Below are 15,213 nucleotides of genomic sequence, written 5' to 3' on the forward strand. Positions count from 1 at the left end.
AGGACCCTGGGATCCCAGGACCCTGGGATCATGACCTGAGCTGAAGGTAGAGGCTTAACTGACTGAGCCACACAGGTGCCCCAGAAAGTGGTTTCTTGAGATAGCATCTTGGTGAAGATGCTATGAAGATGTGGAAATGACAACAAAGGATTTAGAATATTTCGTAAACCTAGTTGAGAAAGCTGCAACAGGATGTGAGAGGACTGACTCCAATTTTGGAAGAAGTCCTGCAGTGGGTAAAATGCTATTACAGCATCATGTGCTGCAGAGAAATCATTTGCAAAAGTAAGAGTCACTTGATGTGGCAAACTTGACCATTGTCTTCTTTTAAGAAACTGCCTCAAGCGCGCCTGGGTGGCTCAGTGGGTTAAGTGTCTGATCCCTGGTCCTCGGATGGAGCCCTGAGTAGGACTCTGTGCTCAGTGAGGAGTCTGCTTTTCCTTCTGCCTCTTCTGCTGCTGCTGCCCGTGCTCGTGCTTACTCTCTCTCTCAAATAAATAAATAAAATCTTTTTAAAAAGTAGTTTTTAATGAAGATATGCACATTGGGTTTTTTTTTTAGACAAATGCTCTTGCACACTCACAAGACTACAGTATAGTGCAAACATAACTTTTAGACACACCGGGAAGCCAAAAATTCATCGGACTCACTTTACCGTGATGCGTGTTTTGTTACAGTGACCCTGAATTAAACCCGCAATATCTCTAAGGTACGCCTGTGTTGGTCTCTCCAACCTCTTACCCTTTTCCTCTGGGTCTCCCTAACTCTCTTCATCTTTTTCTCTCTCTTCCCTCCCTGCCTCCGACAAATTTCTGGATCCCCAGAAGTAAATGCGGTGTAAGCTGGCAGATAGGGAACATGATGGTAGGAGGAAGGCCTCTGGCTTCCGGCTGTTCTTCCGGGGAGAGGGTGGGGGAGGGGCGCATCCTCTTTTCTACACTCAGTTTGTCCTTGGCTGTCCAGAAATGGTCCCTTTTAGCCCTCCCTCCTTTCTGTGGCCCCCATAGGCCGGAATTGGTGTTTTGGGCCAGGGATAAGGCTGGCCTCAGAGGAGTGGTCAGAGGACAGGTCAAGGAGGGAAACCAGATCCCTACCTGTGTGAGGGGACCTTGCCATGCCACCCCCAAGTCCATCCAGGGGAGCATGGCCTGTGCCCGGTGTCACAGACCCAGAAGGAATATCAGTGGCCACCAAACCTCTATCTCTCTTCTTCTGACCCTTGTGAATCCAAGTGGAAAACCCCCGCCCAGGCTGGCCTCTTCCCTCCCCTCTCTTGCCCCCATCTCTCTCTTGGTGAGTAAATTCTGAAAATATGGGGGAAGGGACTGGAAACTCAGCCAAAAGGGGCTTGGAAGACCTGCCATGGTGGCTTTCGGGACCAAACATCATCAGTAGCACTGAAGGTAACTCCACGTTATAGCGAAACAGGTGCCGTTAAACTCTGTGTAGTTAACTCAGGGGTATTTATTCCATTTGAAGCTGATTGACAGAAAATATGGGCCTGGTTCTTTTCTATGTTTTAAACATGTTGTTATTCTTGGGATAGATAAATAGATATCAACACAAAAATCTACGTACAGAATTACCATTAGAGTTAGAGTCGTTCCAGGAGAGAGAGTGGTTTTATTCAAAGAGGGCAGCACTCTGACCAAATAATGCAGCTGTATTATATATTATTCAACAGAGACGCAGTGGTGATGGTTAAGCAAATAGGCTCTGCCCCAGGTTCAAATCCCAGCTCTGTTCTACTTCCAATGTGGAATCTTAGGCAAATGAATCATTTATTGCTCTGTGCCCAGTTTACCTTTCTTTGAATTGGAGCTTATTTGGGGTGAAAAGGCGTTACTAGGGGTGCCTGAGTGGCTCAGTGGGTTAAGCCTCTGCCTTCAGCTCAGGTCATGGTCTTGGGGTGCAGGGATGGAACCCCGCATCGGGCTCTCTGCTCAGCAGGGAGCCTGCTTCCCCCTGTCCCTCTGCCTGCCTCTCTGCTTACTTGTGATCTCTCTCTCTGTCAAATAAATAAATAAAATCTTTAAAAAAAATAAAAGGCATTAATACCAGTGAGATATTAGAACAGTGCCTGCCCAGTGAATGGTATTAAATATTAGATATTAGGTATTAGGTATTAGATATTAGAACGGTGCCTGCTCAGTGAACGGTAGTACTGTTTTTTATGACATACCCACATCTTATTTTCATTCATCATGTTGCCATTTACAACATGTATGTGGTCCTTATAATCTTCTCCTTAATGTTCTCTTCTCTAGACAGATGAAAGAGCTAAGGTTCAGAGAGGACCTCTGTAAGAGTCCAAAAAGGGTGGCAGGAAGACAGCAGAGGGAGAGGAATTTGCACATCAGACGCAGGAGGGTTACCAATTCCAACCAGGCCACACTGGTCCTACAGGAGGCTCCTTCGGTGGAAAACTTCGAATGCTCAAAATGGGGAGTGATCATGTTGGCTGGGAAACCCATTCTTTCCTTAGTCAACAAACATAGTTAGTGTTCCTGCACTTGAAATACGTCAATGAAAAATAGCCCTGCCCACCCCACCTCCAGGGTTTCAGTAGGGGAGACAAAGGATAAACAGGAAATCACAATAGGGATAGACAATTGTGTGCGAGGGAAAGTGCCTGGCACCTTAGGAGGCCAGGGCACCCAGCCAGCATGGGGCCTGGGGGTGGGGTGTGTGTGGAACTGCTCAGAGGCGGCCTCCTTCACATTCCACAGAACTTCAAGTTGAGGCCTGGAGGAGTGGCAGGTTTGGGGTAGAGTGTGGATTGGAGGTGGGGGTGGGGCTTCAGAGAGGGGCTAAGAGGAAGAGGAGGGGGGAACATTTGGTAAAAACTGGGCAGAGGATGGGCAGAGTGTGACACACAGTCATGGGAGGCCTGCAGGAGATAGCGGGAACAAAGTCCAGGTGAGGAAGAGCTTGAGCAGAGAGAGACGCCAAAGAATGAGGTGACTTCAGTTTGCTGTTTGCAAGGTGTGGGCTGGAAACAGTGCTTGGGCGAGTCTTGGCCCTCCTTACTGGAAAGTGGGATCTTTCTGGAGGATAGGCTGATGAGCCCAAGTTTCCAATAAGGTGAATGTGCTTCTGAAGACCCATGAGATGGAGAGTCTGACTTCTCTGGTAGGTGTGCCGGCAGCAGCCAAGCTTGGGCAGGGCAGGGCAATGTTGGGGAGGGAGGTCCAAGAGAGAGAGGTTTGCTGCAGTGAGCATGGGCAGGAGGGGCAGCCCTTACCCTATGGAGATGGAAAACGCAGAAGAAACCCGAGAGGTGTGAAAGTGCAGGGATAATCAGTTCCCAGAAGGACTGGGTAGATTCTAGAAGTTTCTATCATGAATAAATACATATACAGAGGCCTTGAGAAGCAGGAAGTGGTTATCCTGGGAGGTAGACTCACAGGTGAATGTTGGTTTTCTTCTGTATGCTTTTCTCTATTTTCTGTGTTCTAGTGAGACTATATAAAAGTTATTAACACCCAAGAGGAGTCCTCTGTACAGAGCCACACATCACCAAGAGGTCAGATGTCACCAGAAAGAATGAGGAACTAGACAGGCTTTGGGATGTGGCTCTGAGAGGGAGCAGGTGGCCTGAGGAAAGCAGTTCCACTGGAGGGAAGGGGGAGGTGGGGTCCACGTGGCAGGCATGAAGAAATCCCAGGGAAAGACAAATGATAGGCAAAGGGGAATATTTGCAACCCCTATGGCAGGCAAAGGCAAATCTCCCTAAAATAGATATAGCTCCTAAACATTTTTTTAAAAAGATTTTACTTATTTATTTGACAGACAGAGATCACTAGTAGGCAGAGAGGCAGGCAGAGAGAGAGAGGGGAAGCAGGCTCCCTGCCGATGTGGGGCTTGATCCCAGGACTCTGGGATCATGACCTGAGCTGAAGGAAGTCGCTTAACAGCAGAGCCACCCAGGCACCCCCCAAATTAACTATTTTAGAATAATTTTAGATTTACAGATAAATTATGGAGATAGTACAGAGAATTTCTGTATCCCCCACATCCAGCTTCCCCTATAAGTAACATCTTACCTGAGTAAGATGTTTATTACATCTTTACTTACAAATGTTTATTATAACTAAGGGCCAATATTGATACATTAGTATTGACTAAAACCCATACTTTGTTCAGATTTCCTTAGTTTTTACCAAATGTTCCTTTTCTGTGCCAGGATCCCGTCCACGTTACCACATTACGCTTAGCTGTCTTTTTTCCTTAGACTCCCCTTGGCTGTGACTGTTTCTCAGACTTTCCTTGTTTTTGATGACCTTGATTGTTCTGAGGAATACTGGGCGGGTGTTTTGTAAAAAGTCCCTCAAGTGGGATTTGTCTGATGTTTTTCTCATAACTAGACTGGAGTTATTGGGTTTGGGGGAAAGAAAGCACGCAGTTAAAATGCCATTCTCATCACATCACATCAAGGGTACATGCTATCAACATGACTTATTATCGTTGATGTTGACCTTGATCAGCTGTCTGAAGCAGTGTTTGTCATGTTTCTTTTCTCTCACTTTTCATACTGTCCTTTTTTTTTAAAGATTTTATTTATGTATTTGACACACAGAGAGAGAAATCACAACTAGGCAGAAAGGCAGAAGAGAGGAGGGAGGAGGCTCCCTGCTGAGCAGAGAGCCCCATGTGGGACTTGATCCCAGGACCCTGAGATCATGACCTAAGCCGAAGGCAGAGGCTTAACCCTCTGAGCCACCCAGGCATCCCCATACTGTCTTTTTTTTTTTTTTTTAAGATTTTATTTATTTGACAGAGAGAGATCACGAGTAGGCAGAGGCAGGCAGAGAGAGAGGAAGTGAAGCAGGCTCCCCACCAAGGAAAGAGCCCGATGTGGGACTCGATCCCAGGACTCTGGGATCATGACCTGAGCTGAAAGCAGAGGCTTTAAACCACTGAGCCACCCAGGCGCCCCCATACTGTCTTTTTTTTTTTTTTTTTTGACAGACAGAGATCACAAGTAGGCAGAGAGGCAGGCAGAGAGAGAGGAAGGAAAGCAGGCTCCCCGCTGAGCAGAGAGCCCGACGCGGGGCTCGATCCCAGGACCCTGAGATCACGACCCGAGCCAAAGGCAGCGGCTTAACCCACTGAGCCACCCAGGCGCCCCCCATACTGTCTTTTTAAAGTAAATATTGTATTTATTTATTTGAGAGCAAGACACAGAGCATGGCTGTGGGGGAGGGGCAGAGGGAGAGGGTCTAGAGAGGGGATCCCAAGCAGGCTTCAACCCACCGTGGAGCCTGGTGTGGGGTTCGATCTCATGATCTTGAGATCATGACCTGAGCCGAAATCAAGAGTCAAATGCTTAACTGACTGAGCCACTCAGGCGTCCCTAAAAATTGTATTTTTAAGTAATCTCTACATCCAATGTAGGGCTCAAACTCACAACCCCAAGACTGAGCATGTATGCTCTACAGACTGAGCCAGCCAGGCACCCCCATACTGTCCTCTTTGGAAGGAAGTCACCAGGTGCGACCCACTTGAGGTGTGGGGAATTATTTTTCACCTTTGACATATTTTCATCATTGTGGGTTTTTTGCTCTTGCTTTGAGCATTTCCTTACTTTCTGGCAAAAGATGCTCAGGGATCATCTTACACCTCTCCTGCAGCAGCCCTAGAATCAGACATTTCTCCAACAAGCCCCAGTTCTGTTTATTGGAGCTTGGCATTACAGACCATGTGTTGGGTACTTGGTGTGTTCAGAGCTGCTGGAGAGTCATTGCTTTGGGTTTCCAGAGTGAGGAAATGCATTTATGTATACTGACCCTCATATGTACATATATCTATAAATACATTGTATGTAATCATCTGTACCTATATTAAGCTGAACATGAATTCATATTGCCAACTCCAAGTCTAGTTTATGGCCATATAGGAATATTTAGCTTTTTCTCCTGGGTTATCTGTAATATCCCAAAGATACCGATTTAAAAAAAAAATATTTAATTTATTTGACAGACAGAGATCACAGAGAGGTAGGCAGAGAGAGAGAGGAGGAAGCAGGCTCCCCGCTGAGCAGAGAGCCCGATGCAGGGTTCGATCCCAGGACCCTGGGATCAGGGCCTGAGCTGAAGGCAGAGGCTTTAACCCACTGAGCCACCCAGGCACCCCAAACATATAGATTTTTTAAGTGAAAAAACGACAGTGCAGACTCATGAGTATAATTAGCTACCTTTGTGCAGAGGGTGGAGAAATAAGAATGTATTTGCATAGAGAAACTCCAAAAGGTTGTATAGAAATCTACTGAGAGAACAGAAAATGTACATTCACACGGGAGCTTGCACCCAAGTGTTCATAGCTGCATCGTTCATACTAGTGGGTTTGATGGTTTCACAACAATGTGAATGTATGTAATGTCACTGGACTGAACTTAAAAATGGTTAAGATTTTCGGGGGGGGGATGGTTTTCCCTGGCTGGTGCAGTCCTTTAAACATCCAGCTGAGGTCATGACCTTAGGATTGTGGGATTAAACCCCTCATCAGGCTCCACACCAGGCAAGGAGTCTGCTTGGGATTCTCTCCCTTTCCCTCTGCCCCCTACCTGCCTCTCAAATAATAAACAAATAAAATCTTTAAAAAGATAGCTAAGATGGGAAATTTTACATTCTATTAAAACCATCATTTAAAAATGTACAAAAAAGCTATCATGTTCATTTTGCTTTACTATTTTCCCCTCAGAATGTTTTCAGATCTTCTAGCTGTTTCTGTGTGGCCTCCCATCCACTGCTTCTAACTGCTGCATATAATCCATGGTTTTTCTAGCACATTTTATTTTATTTCCTTTTAATTTTAAAAAAAATGTTAAAAGAGGGAGCCTGGGTGGCTCAGTGGTTTAAGCCTCTGCCTTCGGCTCAGGTCATGGTCTCGGGGTCCTGGGATTGAGCCCCGTGCTCAGCGGGGGGGGAGCCTACTTCTCCCTCTCTCTTCTGCCTGCCTCTCTGCCTACTTGTGATCTCTGTCAGGTAAATAAATAAAATCTTTAAAAAAAAATGTTAAAAGATTTTATTTATTTATTTATTTGACAGAGAGAGAGAGAGAGCGAGCACAAGCAGGGAGAGGGGTAGAGAGAGAAGCAGACTCTCTGACAAACAGGGAGTCTGATGCAGGGCTTATGTCCACGGATCCTGAGATCATGACCTGAGCAGAAGGCAGAGGCTTAACCAACTGAGCCACCCAGTGCTCCACACATTTTATTTTTTTAATTGAGAAATCCTTGATATACATTATATTAGTTTTAGGTGTGCAACACAGTGATTTCATGTTTATGTGTGTATATATATATATATATATATATATATATAATGAAATGATCACCACAGTAAATCTACTTAACATCCATCACCATACATAGTCACACAGTTTCCTTCTTGTGCTGAGAACTTTTAGGAACTGTTCTCCTTGCAGGGTGCCTGGCTGGCTCAGAATGTGGAGCATGCGACTCTTGATCTTGGGGTTGTGAGCTCGAGCCCCACGTTGGGTGTAGAGATTACTTAAAATCTTTTAGGGGTGCCTGGGTGGCTCAGTTGGTTGGGCAACTGCCTTCAGCTCGGGTCATGATCCTAGAGTCCCGGGATCGAGTCCCGAGTTGGGCTCCCTGCTTGGCAGGGAGTCTGCTTCTCCCGCTGACCTCTCTCTTCTAATGCTCTCTCTCTCTCTCAAATAAGTAAATTTTAAAAATCTTAAAAAATAAATAAATAAAATCTTTGGGCGCCTGGGTGGCTCAGTGGGTTAAGCCGCTGCCTCCGGCTCAGGTCATGATCTCAGGGTCCTGGGATCGAGTCCCACATCGGGCACTCTGCTCAGCAGGGAGCCTGCTTCCTCCCCTCTCTCTCTCTGCCTGCCTCTCTGCTTACTTGTGATCTCTCTCTGTCAAGTAAATAAATAAAATCTTTTTAAAAATAAATAAATAAATAAATAAATAAAATCTTTTAAAAAAAGAGCTATTCTCCTAGCAACTTTCAAACCTATGATACTCTATTATTAACTATGGTCATGATGTCGTACATAACAACCCCATGATGTATTCATTTTATAACTGGGCATTTGTACCTTTTAGACCCCTGTCACCAATTCTGCCCAACCCCCATCCCTACCTCTTATAACCACCAATTGGTTCTTTATATCTTTGAGGTGAGGTTCTTTTTTTTTTTTTTTTTGCCTTTTTGTTTTGTTTTTAGATTCTACATATTAGTGAGATCCCATAGTATTTGTCTGTTGTAGTCTGATTTGTCTCACTTCGCATCATGCCCTCAGAATCCATCCACGTGGTTGCACATGGCACACTTGAGACCCCACTTTCTCAGAAACTGGAGGACGAAGCTATTGTGCTATTCTGAGGGACCTGAGAAGTTGGGCTAAGGGTTTGCCTCAGATGTGGCCTAATCTTTCCAGAAAAATGGGAGGCCAGGGAGGGGGTTCTGAAGGAAATGGGGGCAGCAGCTGTGGAGAATGGCGGTTAGTCATCAAGGTGTGAGGTCTCGATTGTCGCACAGCCTCGATTGAGACCACCCAGCATGAGCTGTGCGGGTTGCAGGCAGCAGGGGCCTGGGCTTCACCAGCAGGACACTAGTACCCCGTGCTCTGAAGAGAGGAAGCTACCCACACTGAAAGCCAGAAGAGAAGAGCAGGAAGTGTGGTGACATATCCTCAAAAGACAGCGAGGACAGAGTGGGAACGGTGTTCTGGGGTGTTAGGTGGAGGGAGAAGGCAGATGAAGATGGAGTCTGAAGGGGCTGGAGAAAAGGTGAGAGCTGATGCTGATTTGGCAGGCAGGAGGAGGGAGCAGCTGGCCCCAGGTGTGGCTGCGGGGGGCACTTCTGTTTAGATTGTGGATGTGGAGGATGGTGACGAATGCAGGCTTGCATACGTGTTGGATGTGTATGTTCCTTAGATATATTTATTAAATGTTTTGTAATCCATCTCACTCCTTGCATACTGGGCAGCTGTCATATGGCAGAACTCTGGGTTTGGGGAGGGCTCACATGACAATCCAGGTGAGTGACACTCCCTTTCGTTGTTCAGCACACAAATTACAATGGGGCTCCTTGGAATCTACGTGTGGTGATGGTGAGTTTAGGCCTGGGGAGTGCTGACTGCATGCCAAGCACTGAGCACTCTTTCATCTCAATTGTCTGCATGACATCCCCTGAGAGAGCCACTGTCGCCACTGTTAAAAAGAAAGACCACAGGGCACCTGGATGGCTCAGTGGTTAAGCCTCTGCCTTCGGCTCAGGTCATGATCTCGGGATCCTGGGATCGAGTCGTGCATCAGGCTCTCTGCTCAGTGGGGAGCCTGCTTCCCCCCACTCTCTCTGCTTGCCTCTCTGCCTACTTGTGATCTCTGTCTGTCAAATAAATAAATAAAATCTTAAAAAAAAAAAAAATGAAAAGAAAAACCACAGGCCCAAAATGGAGTCACTTAGGTTAAGGCCCCACATCAGCAAATCCAGACCTGACACCTATCCTTACTGCAGTTTTGACCCCTCCCAGGAATGTGACCTCTAACTAGTCAACCTAGAATTTCCTGGGCAGTACTAGGAAATTTACAGATAGACCCATTCCATTTCCCTTGCCTAAAACAATACACTCTGCTAATTACTTCCTTTTCCGGCTTCCTCTCTGCCTTTTCAAACCTTTCATTTTCTATAGCTGGATGGAGCCTTTTTTTGTTTGTTAGGTGGGAAGCTGCCCGATTCACGAGTTGTTCAGTAAAGCCAATGTGATCACTTCAATTGCTGTTTAACAGATTTGGTGGCCATTGCAGATTGAAGCAGACTGCTGATAGGCGTGGTACCTGCGAACCCTTTTTTGAGTTCACTGTCTTTCTCACCATTTCTGAAGGCCATGGGTAAGTCTCTCTCAGTTGGGAGCTGGGCTCTCTTGGCGATGAGCTCTGGATCTAATTGGTTTCCAGTCCAGGGTTTAGTGGGTCAGCTTGAGCTGACAGGTGGTTCCAACTGAAACCGGAGGCCCTAGCCCTTGGTTCGGTTTGCAGGTCCCTGGTTGTTTGGAACTTCTTGCCCCAGGTCCAATCTGACATCCCCAAGTCGGCCTGTGGAGTTGCTAGTGGTGCACAGGGCCTTGCTACGGGCCTGTATGCAGTGTTGTCTAAACCCCAGCCCTTGCTTCTGTCCTCAGATGCCATGCTGGGAGCTGCTGGTGACCGCCATTGTCCATTTGTTTGGAAACCATCTGCATTCCCATTGTTTAAGGTCTGCAGGTCCAGTCCTCTGCCCAGTCCCTAGTTCTCTGGGTATTGCTGGTGTCCACATCTGTTTCTTCAGTTTCTCTTGGTTTCTGTTAATGGGCTCCTGGGGTCAAGGCTATTGCTTTGGGGGGTCTTGGAGGCCAATAAGCCACAGAAATTGGTGGGCATGGGGTGAATGCTTCAGAGTTGTTAGAGCACATGCCACCTGACCCAAAGATCCCTTTGTCAGGACAAGTTGGTCACAGAATGGGTTAGATCGGCACTAACTGCCAACCTCAAGAGACTTCCTGTGCAATGAGGTGATACAGTGTGAACCACGACAGAACCCCAACTCCACGGGACATCTTTCTCAGGGACTAATCTGGCTTCGAGAAATCCAAAGGCTAAACTGAAAAACAAAACAAAACATCATAATAGAAAGAAGTAAATAAATAATGAGAGTGGACTCCTTTACTTCTTTCTTTCTTTTTAAAAAAGATTTTATTTATTTATTTGACAGAGAGAAACACAGTGACAGAGAGAACACAAGCAGGGGGAGTGGGAGAGGGAGAAGCAGGCGGCCTAATGCAGGGCTGGATCCCAGGACCCTGGGATCCTGACCTGAGCCAAAGCAGACACTTAACGACTGCACCATCTGGGCGCCCCGGATCCTTCATTTCTAGAGAGTCCAGTGTACCACCTTCCAGGGAATCTGCTTACTTTTTGTCTAAGAACTACCATTCCGGAAGCTATAAATATCTACAAAAATGGCAATCCTTCTAAGCATGATTTGTGTCCTGAAGAACTTGGCTTTGTAACTGCCGGGTAGGGGGCCCCCAAAATAAGGCTGGATGGAAATGCGAGTTGCACTTCATTTACCGCTTGGACAGGGCTGGACAGAAACGTGGGCTAACCTCCATTTGTGGCTAGGACCTTAGCAAACTGCTAGCAGCCCTCAGGGGAATTACGGCTGAGAATTACAGTGGCCATTATGAAGAAAGTTCCAAACAGATAAGATCTTATGAGCACCGCACATAAAAATAAAGGCTTCAAAATTGCAAAAATAGATTAATTGAAAGTTTCGTTGCAAAAAAGCTGATAAAAAATTAAAAAGACTCAGAAGTCATACAAGCAACTGGAAGACTGTCCTAATTCTATTTTTTTTTTTTAAGGATTTTATTTATTTATTTGACAGAGATCACAAGTAGGCAGAGAGGCAGACAGAGAGAGAAGAGGAAGCAGGGACCCTGAGATCATGACCTGAGCTGAAGGCAGAGGCTTTAACCAACTGAGCCACCCAGGAGCCCCAGACTATCATAATTCTTATTTCTTCTGTCCTTTACTCGAATACTCATTCTAGTTATCCTCTGTCTGAACTGTCTTTACATAACTGTAGACAGAAGTCCACCAAGTTAATGACCTTACAGAGAGCCCCATATCTACCTTCAAGGAGCTCCCAACCCCCTACCCTGCCCCATGAGTCCCTTCCAGAACTGATGGGACTCAGGGATTCCCTGGTAAACTGCTACATTATTCTCTTAGGCAGCAAAAGGAAATCCAAAAAGCAAAACAAGACCAAACCTTGCCAAATTCTAGTAAATATTAAAATTACACTCCTTCCTCTTTAAACCCCAACTCATGCAACTGATGAATCCTTAAACTCTTCCTCTGAAACTAATAATACACTATATGTGAATTAATTGAATTAAAAAAGCAAAATAAAACTTGGGGCACCTGAGTGGCTCAGTGGGTTGGGCCTCTGCCTTCAGCTCAGGTTATGATCTCAGTGTCCTGGGATTGAGCCCTGCATAGAGCTCTCTACTCGGCGGGGAGCCTGCTTGCCCCTCTCTCAGCCTGCCTCTCTGCCTACTTGTGATCTCTGTCAAGTAAATAAGTAAATAAATGTAAACATCTATTTGTTTACAAACAAACAAAATAAAACCAAAAAACCTGCTTAGAACCTTCAGGTGGGATCCTGGAAGAATTGATGGAAGGTGGCTAAAGACTTTTCTCTCAGCTAAATGTACCCAGAAACAAACAAACCTTCCAGTGTACGTGAATGGCTGTATCAGTCCTTCGCACCCAGCTACAACCCAATTCTTTTTTTTTTTTTTTAAGATTTTATTTATTTATTTGTCAGAGAGAGAGAGAGAGAGAGAGAGAGCAAGAGCGAGCACAGGCAGAGTGGCAGGCAGAGTCAGAGGGAGAAGCAGGCTCTCTACAGAGCAAGGAGCCCGATGTGGGACTCAATCCCAGGATGCTGGGATCATGACCTGAGCCGAAGGCAGCTGCTTAAACAACTGAGCCACCCAGGCGTCCCTACAACCCAATTCTTTAGAAGAGGGAGTAAAAGCGACTGTCCCTAATCTTACAAATCTTTACTAAACTGAACATGGAGTTCTATGGACAATTCAAAGTTCATCTATTTCTTTCTTTTTTTTTTTTTTAAGATTTTACTTTATTATTTATTTGACAGAGAGAGATCACAAGTAGGCAGAGAGTCAGGCAGAGGTGGGGGGGAAGCAGGCTCTCCTCTGAGCAGAGAGCCCGATGTGGGGCTTGATTCCAGTACCCTGAGATCATGACCTGAGCCGAAGTCAGAGGCTTTAACTGCGCCACCCAGGCGCCCCAAAGTTCATCTATTTCTTTACTGATCCCCAAACCTCCCCTATTTATCTCAAGAGTCTTGTAAATTACTATTATTTTTTTTTAAGATTTTATTTATTTACCTGACAGAGAGAGATCACAAGTAGGCAGAGAGAGAGAGGAGGAAGCAGGCTCCCCGCCGAGCAGAGAGCCCGATGCGGGACTCCATCCCAGGACCCTGAGATCACGACCCGAGCCGAAGGCAGCGGCCGAACCCACTGAGCCACCCAGGCGCCCTGGAGTCTTGTAAATTATTGATTTAGAAAAAAACCAAAAGTCCTTCTTGGAGGGATTTGAACTCTCTCCCTGGGACTCGGGGATAAAAATATAAAGCATAGAAACCTCAGGGATGTCATTCTTTTTCTCCGCCCCCCCCCTTTTTAAATTTATAGCTGGAAGTCTGTAGTCTTAACTCCCCTTATCAGAAGTTCTCATCAGAAGTAGAACAAAAGGGAGAAAGGCCCTTTGAAATTTTGATGAATGAAGAGTCATGTGTTTTCTCCACAAATGTTAGTAGAAGCATCTTTAGCCATCTGAGCAGATGACCTTAACAGTCCATCTGCCAGAAAAACAGTTTGGATCCAACTGTTCTTTCATAAAGGAAGGCTTTGCATTTTTATACCCGTATCATGGCTAAACAATTTAAAACAACAGCGATAACGTCTGTTAATACGTCTATTGTAGATGGGTGACATTTTCTGCCTCTGGATGGTATTACTGGAATTGATTTGTAAAGACTTCTATTTAACTGGCTTAAAAATAAACACTTATAAATTAAGTATTTCTAAATCTCAGAAATATAATAGAAATTAATCCAAATGTTTTTCAGGTTCATGCAATCTTGGAAGATATTTGGTATTAAAGTTAAGTTGGCTTAATTAAAATAGACATATCTTTAAAGTTATTAGCATTAAATATAATACTTTTATCCTACCCGGGTTTACTAATCAAGTAAGATCATGCTATCTCTGTTCCAAAATTTGTCAACAAGAAGAATAGCTTGGGACAATGGTTGATTTTATCTGATGTTTCCTGAAGTTTCTGCGGATAATCTAAACATAATTGTTAAGAAAAAATAAATTGGATAGATGTAAATAAGATAAAAATTTTTTAGATAAACTTTTAAAATAGTTTCCTCATGGGGCGCCAGGCTGGCTTGGTCGGAAGAGCATGTGACCCTTGATCTCAGGGTTGTGAGTTCGAGCCTCACACTGGGAGGAGAGATTACTGAATTTAAAAAACAGTTTCCTCAAATCTTTTAAACATCTTCTTTGTCTAGTTTTTAAGTAGACTCACACCCAACATGGGCCTGGAACTCACGACCCTGAGAACAAGAGCCACATGCTCCACTGACTGAGCCAGCCAGGTGCCCCTTCCTCAGGTCTTCTTGGTAACCTGCTATCTTCAAGTTTTGCTCAGTGAAGTGATGAGTTAAGTTAAATTCACAGAATATCTAGATCATTTCCAAACAAGACAAAACACTGAAACGTTAATTATTGAATGCAGGCTTATCTTCTGTAAAAGGAGCAAAATGCTCCTTTTACAGAGGAACTAAAGATAATTGCATCTAGATTTGAGGAATTTGAGAAACAAAACAGAGCATCTTAGGGGAAGCGAGGGAAAAATGAAACAAGATGAAATCAGAGAGGGAAGCAAACCATAAAAAACTCTTAATCTCAGGAAACAAACTGAGGGTTGCTGGAGGGGAGAGGCTAAGAGGGATGGGGCGGCTGGGTGATGGACATTGGGGAGGGTATGTGCTATGGTGAGCACTGCGAATTGGGTAAGACTGATGCATCACAGACCTGTACCTGTACCTGTACAGACCTGTATAGACCTGTACCTGTACCCCTGATAATACATTACCCCAAATAATACATTATATGTTAATTTAAAAAAAAGATAACTGCATCTATTAGTAAACATTTTTTATGCCATGTTGAGAAATTTTCTATTTTAAAAAACCATGTTTCTAGGGGTGCCTAGGTGGCCCAGTTGGTCAGGCATCTGACCCTTGGTTTTGGCTCAGGTCATGATCTTGGGGCTGTGGGATCAAGCCCCACCATGGGCTCCACGCTCAGCCCAGAGTCCGCTTGGGACTTTCTCTGCCCTTCCCCCTGCTCTCTCTCTCTCTCTCTAAAATAAATGAATACATCTTTTTTTTTTTTTTTAAGATTTTATTTATTTATTTGACAGAGAGAAATCACAAGCAGGCAGAGAGGCAGGCAGAGAGAGAGAGAGGAGGAAGCAGGCTCCCTGCTGAGCAGAGAGCCCGATGCGGGACTCGATCCCAGGACTCTGAGATCATGACATGAGCCGAAGGCAGCGGCCCAACCCACTGAGCCACCCAGGCGCCC

The 15,213-nt window shown here is 45.2% G+C and overlaps 1 long non-coding RNA gene across 2 annotated transcripts in view; it reads left to right on the forward strand.

The window, feature by feature from the left end:
- The first annotated feature begins 2,813 nt into the window (after positions 1 to 2,813).
- The window catches only part of LOC132017278 (uncharacterized), an 18,271-nt gene continuing 5,871 nt past the window's right edge, over positions 2,814 to 15,213 (forward strand). Inside the window, exons 1-2 of one of the 2 annotated variants that reach the window (XR_009404211.1) lie at positions 2,814 to 3,132; positions 9,770 to 9,871. This is a non-coding gene — a long non-coding RNA (uncharacterized LOC132017278). The remainder of the gene's footprint in view (positions 3,133 to 9,769; positions 9,872 to 15,213) is intronic. The other variant, XR_009404210.1, reaches the window with a different exon arrangement.

This window comes from Mustela nigripes, chromosome 5 (assembly GCF_022355385.1).
Source record: "Mustela nigripes isolate SB6536 chromosome 5, MUSNIG.SB6536, whole genome shotgun sequence".
In the NCBI taxonomy this organism is placed as follows: Eukaryota; Metazoa; Chordata; class Mammalia; order Carnivora; family Mustelidae; genus Mustela; species Mustela nigripes.